Here is a 17,094-nt window from a genome sequence, read left to right as displayed (position 1 = left end):
TTGATCATCCAAGAGAGAACCATGGTATTTCAGCTTAGCCAATCCTCATACAAAGGTGAATCAAGATCTGGCGTTGGAAATCTACCATTTACAAAGCCGATCTTCTTCTTTGCAGTGAGGGCTAAAACCATGGCTCTAGACCAAGCGTGATAGTTCTTCGTCCCAAGCAGAGGTTGAGTAACCAAAATGCCACCTGGACTTTCTCTAGAACTGAGAAAATAGGGAATAGGACTAGGCTCATCTCCAGAACTCGAACCTGGTTGCGTGGATTGATTATTGGAAGGATTAGAGGGGTTGTTTGCTTCAGCGAATGCCATTGATGAGCTCTGAAGCTCTGATACCATGCAAAAACTTCTAGAACTCACACTCTCTAAATAGAACTCAGATTTTATTGATTGAAAAATGGAATACAAGCAACTGAGTTAATAGATAGCATCTACACCCTTATATACACTATCCAAGGAGAAGAAAGGAAAATAACAGAATAACAACCTCCCATGTTTTAGCGGGAAAAACTGTTAGATCATCTACCTATCACTGACCAACACGTGGAACTAGTTGTTAACAGAAATTGGTTCTAAACTCTCTAAATGAAACGGCACCGCTTCAATTAAATCCAGCAGCTCCGTACTGACCCAAAACAACCCCGCAGCTTGGTCTCTGTTTAAGCTGTTAACAATGTAAAGTGAGAAAGAAAGACTGAATAGTCTGTATATTTGATGTGTAAAATAATGTACAATAGAGAGCCTTTATATAGGTTAGGTATGTGTGCAGTACAAGTAAAATAAGTAAATTACAAGTACAGTATATTGGGCTAAGCCCAATGGACTAAACTAGACTAAGCTATACACTAACATCCCCCCTCAAACTCAAGGTGGCAAGGAGGAAGCCAACTGGAGTTTGGATATAAGATCTCGAAGACGACCAGGCAGATGAGTCTTAGTAAAGATATCAGCAGGCTGGTCAGCAGAGGAGATGGAGAACAACTTGAGATTTCCTTTCTTGAGATGCTGGCGAGTGATGTGGCAGTCGATCTCAATATGCTTGGTGCGTTCGTGGAAGACATCATTATGAGCAATGTAGATAGCACTACGATTGTCACAATAAAGAGGAGTGGCAGTAGGCTGTGGAGCATCCATGTTAGCCAAGAGCCAGCGAAGCCAAACAAGCTCACAAGTGGTGTCGGCAAGGGCACGATACTCAGCCTCAGTACTGGAACGGGAAACCACATCCTACTTCTTGCTGCGCCACGAGACAAGAGAAGTACCTAACAGGAAACAGAAACCTGTGATAGAACATCGATCAGTCGGATCACCTGCCCAGTCAGCATCTGAATAAGCATGAAGCTCGAGAGAAGATCGAGAAGAGTAATGCAGACCATGATAAAGTGTGCCTTTGACATATCGGAGAATCCGAAGAACAGCAGCATAGTGGACAGAACGAGGTGCATCCATGAACTTACTAACCATACCCACAGCATGTGAAATATCCGGACGAGTAACAGTGAGATAGATCAAACTGCCAACCAACTGACGATAGCGAGTAGCATCGGATATAGGTTCACCATCCAAAGGTGTGAGCTTCGCATTGTATTCCAAAGGAGTGGAAACAGTCTTGTTGTTAGTGATACCGGCTTTAGAGAGAAGATCAGAAGCGTATTTAACCTGGGAAAGATAGTATCCATCAGAGGATGAGGTAACCTCGAGCCCAAGAAAATAGCTGAGAGTGCCCAGATCTTTCATCTCAAAATGCTGACTAAGAAAGTGCTGAAGAGAGCGGATACCTGCAGAATCATCTCCAGTAATAATCATATCATCAACATAAAGAAGAATGAGAGTGATACCAGCAGAGGATCTTCGGACAAACAAAGCAGTGTCATGAGGACTCGAAGTGAAACCCTGCTGAGCAACAACTGAGCTAAACTTTTCAAACCAAGCTCGAGGAGCCTGCTTGAGGCCATAAAGAGCACGGCGCAGGCGGCAAACTTGACTGCCTGAGTGTGGATAGCCAGGGGGTGGTTGCATGTACACTTCTTCATGGAGGTCTCCATTGAGGAAAGCATTCTTCACATCCATTTGATAAAGAGGCCAACGGCGAACAGCAGCCACAGCAATGAGACATCTGACAGATGTAAGGCGAGCAACAGGAGCAAATGTTTCCTCATAGTCAATACCATACTCCTGAGTAAAGCCCTTAGCAACTAGGCGAACCTTGTATCGTTCAACAGATCCATCAGCCTTGGTCTTGATCTTGTAAACCCACCTACAACCTACTACAGACTGACCAGGAGGCAAATCAACCATATCCCAAGTGTGATTCTTATGAAGGGCATCTAGTTCTTCGTTCATAGCTTGCTGCCAAAAAGGGTCAGTATGGGCCTCACGATAGGTGTGAGGTTCATAGAGGGTGGCAAGAGCAAAAGAGCAGTGATAATCAGTGAGATAAGAGGGAGGAATGCTTACCCGAGTGGAACGACGAAGTTCAGGACTAACAGGAGACTCAGGAGAGGGTGGTGCCACAGGATCCAAGACAGGCGGGTCATATGCCGGAGACAGAACCGGAGATGAGTCGTCTGGAGAGGCAGCCGATGTTGAAGAATCCTCCACAAGTTCAGGATAGAGAGAAAGGAAAAGATCAGTAAAAATAGAAGATTCTGAGGAAGAAGATGCAGGAAACTGCTGAAGACTCGTGAAAGGACGATGTTCCCAAAACTCAACATGACGGGAGACACGAAGGCGACGAGAAATGCGATCATAGCAGCGAAACCCCTTTTGAGACACACCATAACCAAGGAAACAACAGAGACGAGTACGAGGTTGGAGTTTTGTTTGTTCATGAGGAGGAAGAGAGACAAAACAAGCACAACCAAAAACCCGAAGAGAGGAGTAGTCAGGAATTTGACCATAAAGAAGCTCAAACGGTGATTTGTTGTGTGTAGTTGGTGAAGGAATACGATTAATGGTGTACACAGCAGTGAGTGCAGCCTCACCCCAAAAGCGCTCAGGAAGAGAGGCAGAAATGAGAAGGGTGCGGACAACATCAAGGATGTGACGATGTTTTCGTTCTGCACGACCATTTTGTTGAGAGGTGTAGGGACAAGACCGCTGAGGAAGAGTACCATGACTGTCTAAAAAGGATAAGAAAGATTTATCATTATATTCTTGGGCATTATCTGATCGAAAGACTTTGACAGTGCGATTGAACTGTGTTTCAATCATTTTATGAAATGTTTGATAAATAGACACAAGTTCAAACCTATGGTGAAGCAGATAAATCCAAGTATATCGAGAAAAATCATCCACAAATATGACAAAATATTTAGATCCCCCCTCAGTGGGAACAAGTGCAGGGCCCCAAATATCAGAATGTACAAGATCAAAAGGGGCAGAAGAAAAGGAGTCACTTTTATTAAAGGGCAATTTTGTTTGTTTGCTAAAATGACAGGAAGTACAATCAAATTTTTGAAACTGAACAGAACCTAAATGACCTTGAGAAGCTAACAACTAAAGACGAGATAAGGATGGATGACCAAGACGAGCATGCCATAGATCAGGGGAGGAGATGGCAATGGTTGCAGCTGTAGAAACGACTTGTGAAGGAATCTTCAAGTCATGAACCTCAAACATGCGACCAACTTTAAGGCCTGTCCCAAGCACTTGACCCGTCCGGGGATCCTGCACATCCACACCATGATTAGTAAACAGAAGATCTAATCCTAATTCACAAAGTTGACCAACAGAAAGCAAATTGAGGGATAACTTTGGAATATGAAAGGTGTCACTAAGGGATAAATTAGGAGAAAATATTGTTCCTTTATGACTAACAGACATAGGAGTTCCATCAGCAGTGTAAATGTTGATTGGATGTTCTAAAGGTGTCTTATCAGAAAATTGGGATTCATCAGGAGTCATATGGTTACAACATGCAATATCAAAAAACCAAGGTTGTTTACCTGAGGTGACAGAAAGGGCAGTGGAAGTACGGGATAAAACCTGTTGAACAACTGCCTCAATATCAGCCGTAATAAGTGAGGAAGTCAAAGATGGACCTGTAGGAACCGATGGATCTGAAGGACATACAGCAGCTGCCCGAGGAAGAGAAGTTTTATTATGCTCTTGCACAAATTTCTGCAGCTTGTGACAAACAGAGATGTCATGGCCTTTGGCACGGCAAAACTTGCAGCGAGTGCCTTTGGAAGACTGAGAATTGGGATGCCCAGAGTTTATTCGTGGAGGAGCAGTGAATGCAACAATGGGAGGCTGTGGAGAGGGTGTAGCCAATACATGATCAGATGATGACATGTGATAAGTAGGTCGACGGTTCTCCTCAGAAATGAGCTCCTTGACTGCAGCATCAAGAGAAGGAGTAGGAGACCGGCTAAGCAGAGAAGCCCTAGTAGGCTCAAAATCCTCACGTAAACCCATCATGAAGTGCATAAATCTACGACGATCCCGATATTTGACAAACAGCTCAATGTCCTTAGAGCACACCAATGGAGGATCTGCAGCAGAGAGTTGTTCCCACATAGTAGAAGTCTGAGAATAAAAATCAGAAATGGACTGACCTGTCTCTTGGCGCATTTGATAGAGTTTTGATTCAATGTGGAACTCCAAGCTTGAATCATTAGTGCAATTATAGCGATCCGCCAAAAATTTCCAAGCAGCCTCAACAGTTTCAAGACGAGGAAGAAGATTATGAATGGAGGGAACAGAGGTATTGATAAACCAAGACAAGATCTTACTCTGAATACTCTCCCATTCCTCTAGACGTTCCTCATCATCTGTTAGAACAGCAGTCTTGGAAGACTCTTCAGCAGCTGTGGCCTTGGACTTAGGGTTTGGTACTGGCTTAGGAATTGAACCAGTCACATACCTCCACAGTTTACGACCCTTGAGAAAGATAGTCATATTCTGAGCCCACGCATGATAACTAGTAGGACCATCCAACATAACAGTGATAGGACGTATGATATCTCGATCATTTTGTTGAGCCATAATGAAGAAAATGACCAAAAAATAGAATTTAGAGACCTCAAATGCAGAAACGGAGCTCAAAATCGGAATCTACGCGAAAAACTGAGCAAAACAGGTGCTGTCGAAAAATTTTGACTTCGGTCAACGGTCAACGGTCAAAGTCAACGGTCAACGGTCAAAGTCAACGGCTGACGTGTGCTGACGTGGCAGTGTGACGTCACTCTAGGGCTGACGTGGCAGCACGTGAAGCGGATCAGGCGCGTGTGGCGCGTGAGAAGCGCGTGAGGCGCGTGTAACTGGCGCGTGTGGCGCGTGAGAATCACTGACGGCGCGTGGCGGCGCGTGGAGCGCGTGCTCGTGAGGCCGAAAACTTCTAGAGGCGCGTGGGGGCGCGTGTGATGTAGTTTCTGACCTTTCTTTGTTGGGTTTTGCTCGGAATTAGCTGTTCTGTCACTTTATGCCTTTGCTTTGGCAGTTGGATGAGCAGAACGATGATATCCGAGAGTTGCAGGTACTGTGGGCGTGACGGCGGTGACTCGCTTCTGCAGTGACCACTGGACGAAGACGAGGGCAGCGGAAAAACGCCGGAGATGTCCACAGGAACCAGAAAATCAGAGGAATGGCTCTGATACCATGTTAACAATGTAAAGTGAGAAAGAAAGACTGAATAGTCTGTATATTTGATGTGTAAAATAATGTACAATAGAGAGCCTTTATATAGGCTAGGTATGTGTGCAGTACAAGTAAAATAAGTAAATTACAAGTACAGTATATTGGGCTAAGCCCAATGGACTAAACTAGACTAAGCTATACACTAACATAAGCAACCACGATACGACCCCGTTTTGTGCTTTGAACCTTCTTCTTCAGTTTCAACAGTCGCATATCAATTCAAGAGTTTAGGGATTTCTTTGTAATTGACTTTGAATTTGCGGAGACTATCCGGGTTTGTTTTGGGTCAAGAGACAGGTAATGTGTTTCTTATTTGTAAATTTTAATTTAATAATGAAAATGATGCCATATCACTTTAAAAATGTCACATTATTAATTCGTCTATTAGTCACCTAGGCAATTAGACTAACATCAGTTAATAGAATGAACAACAATGCTAGTTTGAAACTTTTAGAATTAAAAACGTTCGCTGGGTAAATTTCATGAATCAACAGTGTATTTTCACCTTACTTTTTTCATACCTCTAACAATATGATATATTAGCATGAAATGTTTTTTCAAAATTGTTGTGTTTACAAAGTTTCTCCATATATAACTTGGGTAGGTACGGCACTACTCCTAACTCAAGGTAAAAAACCACTAAAATGAATTTATTGGGTTAGTCTAATGTGTTTGTGCATTGAGCCTTCTCTAATTCAATTGGCCCTTTGATTTTGAAATTTTGAAATTTGTAAATTTATTATATATACATAGAGTAAACCTTTTGAAATTGCATTAAGAACTCTTTGACCATTTCAATAGTAGCATGTGTCCAAGAAAAAAAAAAATCACCGCCGGAAAGTGAAAACGGATTATAAACATTATTCTCTAACTTTGTTGGGTGAATGAAATCAAGGAATAGAACCTGCAGGAAAACCCCATGGCCGGGGAATATGATACATTGATACTGCACAAAATCAAACATGGTTGCACACATTTTGTGTTGAGCATCGTGCACATGGGTTTTAATTTAGTTTTTAGGTATACTTTTATATTTATTCTTAAATTTCAAGATCGATCACAATTATCAAAATCTTTAATAACATATATATAGTATATAATCAAAATAATTTTTTAATAAAAAAAAGGGACAATCTCACTTTTAGTCCCTATGTTTTGAAGTTTTTCCATTTTAGTCCCTACATTTTATTTTTTCCATTTTTAGTCCCTAAAACCAATTTACGCTTTCCGTTTTAGTCCTTTCCGTCAGTCAACCAACGGAAATAGCTGAGGTGGCAGCCGGAACAATTAAAATATTATAAAAAATGCCACATCACCCTGACAAATCAGCATATATATTTTAAAAATTAATTTATTAATTTTAACTAAATAAAAAAAATAAAAACAGAATTAAAAATCAAAATTCACCTTAATTAAGATTGTTCTTCATTTTACAACTTGTTCTTCATGTTCTTCCCAAATCAAACCCAACAACCAAGAACTCAAATCCATCACAAGAACACAAACCCAGCAACCTAAGAACTCAAACCCAGATCATTAAGACATAAATGAAAACAAGAAGAAAAAACCCAAATTCAACACCTTAGAGATCATCAAACCAAGCAAACTATTCTCTCATCTCAACCAACCCAAACAAACATATTCTATTTCCTAATCAACCAACCAACAAAATCTACATCAAAACCTCATTTCCATCAATTTAACAACAAATCAAAATCTACATCAAATACTCATGTGCTAAATGTTAAATCAAACCCCCAAAAATAACAACAAAATCATTTTGCTGGGCTTTCCATCGGCCCACTTGGAGGCGAGTGAGTGCTTCGGTCTTGTGTGGCTCTCCAAAACGGTAAAGCTGTGGTTGATATAGCTGCTGCTGGGGCGAACGATGAGGTAGCCGCCGACATCGAAGATAACTCAACAAAGAGAGGTGCAGAGAGAAAGAGAGAAATATGACAGCTGAGGTTAACATCAAGCAGCCACCATACTAATCACTATGTCTTCCTCCGCCGCCGTTGTTGTCGCTGGAGTTGCCATTTCCGTTGTGGGTTTTAGGTTTCATGGCCATGTGAAGAGCTTGGGTCTCTTCAGTCAGCAAATTTTTCGGGCTTTGATGAGGGAGGAGGCGTGAGGTTTGTGGGTAGTGGGTTGAGAGCACGGCGGCGATAATGGATTGGGAGGTTGAGCTGAGATAGTGAGAGCTGATGTTTATGGGTTTGTTTTATGGAGGATTTGATTTTATGGGTTTGATGTTTATGGGTTTGTTTTATGGATTTGATTTTATGGGTTTGAAATGTATGGGTTTGATGTTCTGGGTTTGCTAGAGATTAAGGGTTGGGTTTGGGTTTGTGTTCTTTGTGTTTTGAATCTTTGAAGGTCTTTGTATTTTGTAGATTTGTGCCCATGTTGGCATGTTCTTGATTTTTTAAATTTCCTCAACAACCTTGAGGAAGAACTTGTTCTTCATGATGGCTGGGAAGAACATATTGTAAAGAAAATTTTTTTTTTAATTTAATTTCTTTTTTAAATGATTCGTTTTTAATTTTTTTTTTATTTAGTTAAAATTAATAAATTAATTTTTGAAATATATATGCTGATTTGTCAGGGTGATGTGGCATTTTTTATAATATTTTAATTGTTCCGGCTGCCACCTCAGCTATTTCCGTTGGTTGACTGACGGAAAGGACTAAAACGGAAAGCGTAAATTGGTTTTAGGGACTAAAAATGGAAAAAATAAAATGTAGGGACTAAAATGGAAAAACTTCAAAACATAGGGACTAAAAGTGAGATTGTCCCTAAAAAAAATTTGTCATGGACTATTTCAAATTGAATCAGCAAAAGGACTAAATGAGTATGAAATAGCATAGTAGTTATTGACTACAATCAAGGTTGTAACTAAAATTTTTCATTATTTAAACATGTCACATGACTCATAAAATAGGTCATGTGAGTAAAAATACACATGAATGAATTTATCAATCGCTATTGTAAGTACTCAGAAAATGGAGGTCCAAGCCCACTAAGAACAATGATGCCTTGTCCTTCAAACCAAGTCCAAAAAATAGAATTTCTATAAAGAGTGGGTAAACAGTTCAAGTGCAATTCAAAGCTAATTTCAAGTCTAAGGCTGAAAAACTCAATGTAATAGAGAGATGTAACTCAAGTAGTTGCTAAAAATAGTGCTCTCCTTGAGTTTGTTAGAGGATTTGTTTCTTATACATGAATATTCCAGATTTTACTTGAGATGTAACTCAATGTTATTGTTTTTTCTTTACATTCTCAAAAACAAGTTTTTGTAAATAGAAAACAAAAACTGTTACCAAACATAACCTAACTATCCTATATCCACTCCCATCCTCAAGTCGGCAAAGTCCTGAGAGCTAATATACTTCTTCGGATAGGATTATGAAAGATATTCCGTGTTCTAATCTTCTTCAATCCTCGGACCTCCCACAACTATGTAGTGGGATGGAGGAATTTCCTCCAAACCGATTTGGAGATAAACAGTTTTCAAATTAATATAACTCCTGAATTAAGTCAAAGTTTCTAAAATAATATTGGGCACAGTACACTCCCCTCCCTTGAGTAAAAACAATATTGGGAGTATAATTTGTCCAATAATATTTTAACATTTTCAAATAACTCACCTACAACACCAAAATATAATGGTTATTATATTTTAAACCCTATAATTTAGTGGTGTTACAAATTAAACCTTATAGTTTTGTTAATAACAAATTAAACATTAAACTACTAAAGTTTTTAAATTAACATATTAATGCATATTTTTATTTTTTAGAAAAACAAACTCACAGACATAAGGGAGAAAAAAAATAGTTCTAACTTAAAAACACACTGTAAAAATAACAGATTAAACCTTCGTATTTAATAATAATAATAATAATATTTTAATATAAAAAATTATAACTCACATAAAACACAAGATTGTGTTAGTAAACAGACACAGCTCGAAAAAGTCAGAATGTGCCAGCCGCGAAAACATGCGCGTGTATATACGAAACTGTTGAAATCTAAGTGAGACAGTTGACAGTTTTGAATTTTGAGTGATTGAGTCACAGAGGACATACAAAAGTGTCACTTATTGCTAGTGAAGTCTAACCTTCAATGTATTAGCCAAAAGAAAAGGGGGTTTAACCTTCAATGAAAGGATTTAAATCTTCTAAATTTTCTAGGGTACACTATAATGTATAGTTCTTTAAATCTCAACATTTCTTTTAAAATAAATGGTTAAGATCAAGATGTTGCCACATTATCAACTTATAAATATAGCCCTAAATTAGTCTTAAAATACAAAAAGTAAGCGTCACTTATTGCTAGTGAAGTCTAACCTTCAATGTATTAGCTAAAAAAAGGGGGTTTAATCTTCAATGAAAGGATTCAGATCTTCTAATTTTTTTAGGATACACTACAATGTATAGTTTTTTAAATCTCAACATTTCTTCTAAAATAAATGGTTAAGATCAAGATATTGCCACATTATCAATTCATAAATATAATCTTGAATTAGTCTTAAAATACAAAAAGTACACTTTTTTTATACAAGATAGAATTTTTACTCTAATCTAATCTAAGTGTATATGTGTGTAAAGCTTCTTCCTGGAGACTTGAACTCTAGCCCTTATCCTCCACACCCCACAAAGCATTGACGTTAGCAATTTAACACCATTCAACTTCTTCTTTTAAATTTTCTTTTTCCATAAAACCACCAACTCAAAAAAAAAAAAAAAAAAAAAAAATCCTTGCCTCAATTGATGATTTACGAGAAATGAAATATTAAAATTAACATTTAATAAGAAATGAAGCAGTGAGGTCAAGGTGGACTCCAAGCTAGAGCAAGTCTTAATACTAAAGTTTATCTTCAACATTGGGATGGTTAAATCCTCCCAAGGATGAAATTAACAGTGAGAATAATAAAATTGCTTGAGCAATTCTGTTTAGTTGGAGATGCAAACACTTTTTACTGGTTCCAGAATCTAGAACCAACTCTAAAGATCTTGTCGCTAACAACGCTAGATGCAAGCTATACCCTTGAAAAAATCATTTGATGAAAAATGATTGGGTTGTTATTTGGTTTTTAAAGATAGAAACGTGGAGATAAATGCTTAAGTTATAATGATCACTGTTTTTTGTTGATGATATTTCTGAAAAAAGAAGTAACAGAGATAAGTCCATAATTTTTTAAAATTATTTTAGAGAGATAAGTATAGAAGTTGAAAGGTGTTTAGGATAAATAGGAGTATTTATGTGTTCTGAAAGACTAATTTAACATTGTATAGGTGAGTTGATGATGTGTCACTATCTTAACCATTTATTTTGAAAGAAAGGTTAAGATTTAAAGAATTCTACATTGTAGAGTACTCTAGGAAATCTAGAAGATCTGGATCCTCAATTGATCAATGAAAATGCATCAAGAACATTAAACCTCTGCTCAAAATGTAACCAAGCGTGGCAGTTGTTAGGGTCCATTTGGTTAGATGGGTGGAAAAGTGAGAGGATAAAAAATGGTAGGAGGATAGAAAAGATTTTAATTTCCCTCCTTTTTGTGTTGGTTGGGAGTGGAAAAATGGAGAGATGAAAAAAGTGAGTTTGTATAAATTTACTCATATACCATTATTAAAAAATGAGGCTCAATTAAAACAGAAAAAAAAAATGATAAACAAGCACACACAAAAAAAAAAAAAAAAAAAAAAAAAAAACACTCACCCAAATTTTAAAAAAAAAAAATCATGTCTAGTAAAAAAAAAAAAAAAAAGCAAAGTATTGTCACGTCCACGCCCCTGTAAATCAAAATAAAAAAAGGAAGAGACAACGTGTCCCAAGAAAACAAAAAATAAATAAATAAATAATAATAATAAGGAAGAGCCAACGTTGCTAGGAAAGCAAAAGCTTAAAAAAATATATATAAATAAAATAAAATAAAAATAAAAAAGGACATTTTTTGTCAATCAGGCAAATTAGACTCTCCCTCTTAGTTTTCTCTCCATTTTAAGAAGGAAAAAAATATTTTAGGGCCCGAGGAGAAAACACCCAAGTCCCACCACATTTTTTTTCCTCTCCCCTTTTCAACTAAACATCTACTAAAACTTCATTCTCTCCACTTTTCTATCCTAAATTTTCCACACTCCCTAAAATCCCTCCAAGCAAATATACCCTTAGAGTGTGTTTGGTGGAGTGGATTTCAAGAAGGATGGAAAAAAAATAGAGAAAATGAGGATGGAAAACTTTTTGAAAGGTGTTTGGTTGGAAAGGGAGGAGGGAAAAAAGATGGTGAGGCTTGGGTGTTTTCTCTCCGAGCCTAGCAAAATATTTTTTCCCCAAAATGGGGAGAAAATGAAGCACTTGGTGGGACAAAAATGCCCATGTGCAAGTGCACATGGGTTTCATCCACGCCCAAATGCATTTGGTTTTTTTTTTTTTTTTTCCTTCGTCCAATTGCTTCTTCTTTTTTTAGTTCACTTGTACATACACAATTTTTTTGCTAAAAAAATGTGTTGCTTTTTGTTTTCTTTAATAAGGACATAATTGTAAATTTATACCAACTTTACTTTTTCATCCTCTCATTTTTCTTCTCAATCAAACAAATAAGTTTTTCATCTCTCCACTTTTCCATCCTCCCAACCAAACACAAATAGGAGAAAACTAAATCTCTTCTATTTTCTCACTTTTCTATCATCTCCCAATTTTTTATTCTCCCACTATTCTACATCTTCAACCAAACGAACCCTTAAGGCAGAAGTAGCACTACTTGTTGGTCAAGGTGGTCACATGACCACCCTAAATTGAAAAAATAAAATTTTAATGTACATTGGTTGTGGACCACCTTAAAAAAATTTTTAACCACCCTTAAAAAAATTTGAGTCCACTTGAAGTAAAATTTGATCCTTCCAAAATCTTGGCTTGTTGAAGGTTGAACAAAAAATTACCCAAATAAATACAAATTAGCTCAAATGATCAAACAACAACACAAAATAGACCAAAAAATTTAACAAAAAATAATATAATATAATATCCCTCCTTGAATTCACGCCAATTTGAAGCAAATATCATGTTTTTACTAACCCAATTTAGGTGGTCAATTTCTCAAAATACCCTCAAGTGATTAAGACAAAATTATACACTTAAACTCTAGAGCATTAGCATTGGAAAATGCTAATACTATTCTATTTTACAATTCTAAAAACTCACTTTATCATTATAACATCCTATTTTACAATACCTCCACATCCCAAACTTCTATTTTCCTCTTTTACTCATTAAAATAATATATTTACAAAATAAAATAATATATATTAAAATTATATCTTTTCTCTCTCATTTCTCTCCTCTTTTTCATTTTCAGCTCTCTTTTAGGCATTTAATCAAAAAGTTGAGAAGCCTCCTCAACCTTGTCATGGTGCAGATAACCAGCAATTACAGAGTTCCAAGAAACCAAGTTTGGGTGAGGCATTTCATCAAACAGCCGACGTGCTTCACCTAGTCTACCGTTCTTCATATAAGCTGAGATCATGGAGTTGTAGCTTACAGTATTCTTTAGTTTCATTAGTGAAAAAAGTTTAATGGCTTCTTCAATCCGACCCGACTTACCCAATTGGGTAATCTTCAGATTCTGGTTAAACACATGGCTTCCTTTCTCACCTATCAACCTGAGCGTCATAGCTCCTTCAGAGTTCAGCCACTTGCACAAGCAATCACTGTGAACATTTTCTTTTTGCCGCCAAGGTCCTCGAGCCTAATCAAGTCATGGATGGCACATAAGGCCACCCATGTTTAAACAACAAGAAACCCACTAGTAATAGGACTCGCTCAATTTTGTTAGCTATAATATTAAGTCCAAAAATTCAATTCGATGTGTATAAAATGAAGTGCAAGGAAACTGATACCAAACTATACAAAGGGTAATGGAGAAGGGAGTAAAATTGGTAAATGGCTAAAAAGAAGCTTTGCCAATCTGACTTCCCAGTCTCACCTCCACGCCGGACCCACGACCCACGCCAGAAAAGCCCACCGTGAGAGAGAGACGTGATGAGAGAGAGAAGCCGTTGTGGTGAGAGAGCCGTTGGGTAGAGAGGAATGAAAAGAGAAACAAAGGGAGAGAGAGAGTCAGAAGAAAGGGAATACAAAATTAATATAACTTATACAATTGTGCTACAGTACTATTCTATCTTTAGAATTGTACTGTAGCACAATTCTAAATATTTTTGCAATACTTCCTTATAGCATTCTCTGATGCAGTGGTTATTTGGTACATTTATGCTAAAATACTCTTAGATATGGCATTAGCATCTTCTGATGCTAATGCGTACCCCTTATCAACTTCTCCGCGAGCTGCACCAAACTGTGTAGAACATCAATGCAACAGAAAGTCTGTTGGTGGCCAAGATGTTGGGTAGGAGGGTCTGGACTTGTGGTTCGCCTGAAGTACGTAACATCGTGATCATCATTTGAAAAATACAAAGTACAATGAGACTTGGAAGTGGTGCAACAACAGTTGTCATTGCGTGAAAGTAGTAAAGTTAGCTACATTAAACTCGTATTTAAAATTCATTACAAAAGACAGTGATCTCTTCATTGTCAGGTGAAGTAAGGTGAATTGGTGAAGTACAACGTGTACTTTTATTTATATATTTAAGTAATTCTATGTTTATAACATTTTTACAATAATTTTAAAACAAATCTTATGAGGCAAGTTATTTTTTGCTAACTAGTTACAGCTTGTCACTTATAATTTATTATGAAAATGTTATGAATATATCATTTTTTTTTCCTTCAAATTGGATACTTTAATTTTATGTTTATTAGAATATTCACATCAGCTCATATAAAAATTTCTGTATTTTTAAGTATATAAACTTTTCTATTTTTATTTTACAAAACCAATTTTTCAAAGAGATTAAATTCTATAAGAATGAGGTGTAAAACTCATGTTTTACACCATCCAATAAGTGATTGCCACATCAACATTTTACTTAAAATTCAATACATCCTACCACACTTAATAACATCTCGATAGATTCCCAATTTGGTTGAATTTATATATTGGTATTAAAATTGATTAAGTGTGATTATGTTTATTATTAAATATGTGATAAGATGATGTGGTATGTTGAGATTAAGGGATAAAACATAGGTTTTACACCAAGTCCTTCTAAAACTTAATCTTTTTTTCAAAACATTCTTATCACTTACACACTAATCAAAAAAGTAAAAACTAAGAAATGAATAACATAATTTTTTTACACATAAACGATACCCGTGTAAATTTACTCTTATACTGTAGATGTGGAAGGAAATGCAAAATTTCAAATGATTAGATGGTGGTTTTTGGGTTTGTTGGCCAAAATTTCACATTTAACCCATTTTACATGAGTTAATGCAACTCATTCAAGTGCTCTTAGGCTCATACATTGATAAATACCAAATATATTAAATGAAATTGTAACCTTAGGTTACAACTAAGTTTGTAATCAACTTTGTCCTTATTCAGATGCACATTTGTGATGTCAATAAAATTCAAGTTTTTTTTTTTTTTTTTTTTTTTAACTTCTTAATAACTTATGAAAAATTCATGGAGCTGCCACTAAGTTAAGGTATCTTGCACAAATACATAACTAGATCACCCTAGAAAAACAAATTCACCCACTTAGAATTCTTTTTCAAACTTTCAAGGCAAAAATATAATAAAATAATAAATTGAAAAAAAAATAATAAATTAAAAAAAAAAAAAAAAAAAAACTTCATCTCTGTAAATGCATGGGGTGTACGAAATTTGCCGCAATTCGCAAATTCCTAAGCCTTTCTCTTGAACCCTCCTCTTCTCTTAAGCGGCTGCTAAAACATTCTAGATTTTTGGCGTTATATCCATGTTCGCCTATAAAAATTACAAATAAGAAAAGTACCAAAATGGGTTCCGAAATTGAATTGACACGCTGTTGAAGAACTCGCAAGAATAGTTTTACTCAAAGAGAAATCAAGTCGCGGAACGTTTGGTATTTGGCTCTGCATTCTTAAAATTCTGGGGTCCAAGATTCCAAATTTGTGACCAACAAACTCTTTTTTGTGTCATTGAAAAAATATTGAAGAACGTCTCGAACTGGACATACAAAGATACAAACCCAAACACGTTAGTGATATGCAGGAACCCATTTATAATATAACCTCTATGTTTTCATTCTTAAAGGAATTTCATGCAAAATTGAAAAAATCCAATCTTGATCTAACATACCTTCTTTGTTGTCAATTCCATAGAAATATTGACAATCGCTGAGGAAATAGCGTGTGACACTTCAATTTGGTTTTGCAGCAGTTAAAGTGAGGTATTTTATTAGTTTCTTCCAATATCCCAACAATTGTAGTTATTGAACACCTCTTTGTAAAACTATCAATTTGATATAAATATAAATATATATATATATATATATATATATTTTAACAACTTTAGCCTTTAATAAATTCGTGTCTTTGTACTAATATCAGTATGATCATGTCAAAATCATGAAATATTAACTATGGTATTGGCATGTTAAACGTATTTCATGCAAAATATGGTCACATTGGTATGAAGTATTCATATACATAGAGTATTTTAAATATAAAATAAAAAGTTTAAAAAAATTTGTAGATTCTAAACTATATTATTTCTATTGAATACCTAAATTCAGTTTCAAACATATTATTTGCAAACCTCGCTCAAATTCACAATTCGCAAAAATAAGGCCTAGTCCAGGGTAGACTCAACACATTTTGGGGCTAGACACAAATGTAATATGTATCATTGCTTAATATTTTATAAGCGATACATAAATTAGCAAAAATAATTCAACATGCTTTTATATAATTTAATACATAATCAGACTATTTTCATATATTTATAAAATCATATTTTAAAACTTTAATTCTAAAAATAACGAAACAATTAGTATTAGAACAAATATCATGTTTTAGATGCTCACTGTCTCTTTTAGCAATGTTGGACTTCAGTTAATGAATAATAAATTTTAGTAATAAATGTGTCTCTAAAACTATTAATTTTAATTTTAATTTTGAGAGAGAGAGAGAGAGAGTAAATTTTTTGGGAGATTGAAAATTTTACACTCTTAAGCTACTGCAAACATTAGCAGAGCCATGAGCCACCCCCCCCAAGTTCTTAAATTTTCTATTAAGATGTGTCAAAATGATCTCTACTGTTAAGTTATGAATGAAAAATGCTGACGTGACTAACAGCTCAAATAAAAAATTATTCTAATGCCACTTAGGTTGCCATGTGGACTGCCACGTGTCTTAAGCTATAAAATAAATAAATAAATAAATAAACCAATCCACATGTAATCAACTCAACACATATCTTCTTTTCTTTCTTTTTTTGAGATTCAATCTACACATATCTTCAATCTCATTTTCTCTCGGTACTTTTTCATTTTTCCAATCAAAT

The sequence above is a fragment of the Quercus lobata genome, chromosome 10, assembly GCF_001633185.2.
Source record: "Quercus lobata isolate SW786 chromosome 10, ValleyOak3.0 Primary Assembly, whole genome shotgun sequence".
Classification (NCBI taxonomy): domain Eukaryota; kingdom Viridiplantae; phylum Streptophyta; class Magnoliopsida; order Fagales; family Fagaceae; genus Quercus; species Quercus lobata.
This window is presented reverse-complemented; position numbering follows the sequence as displayed.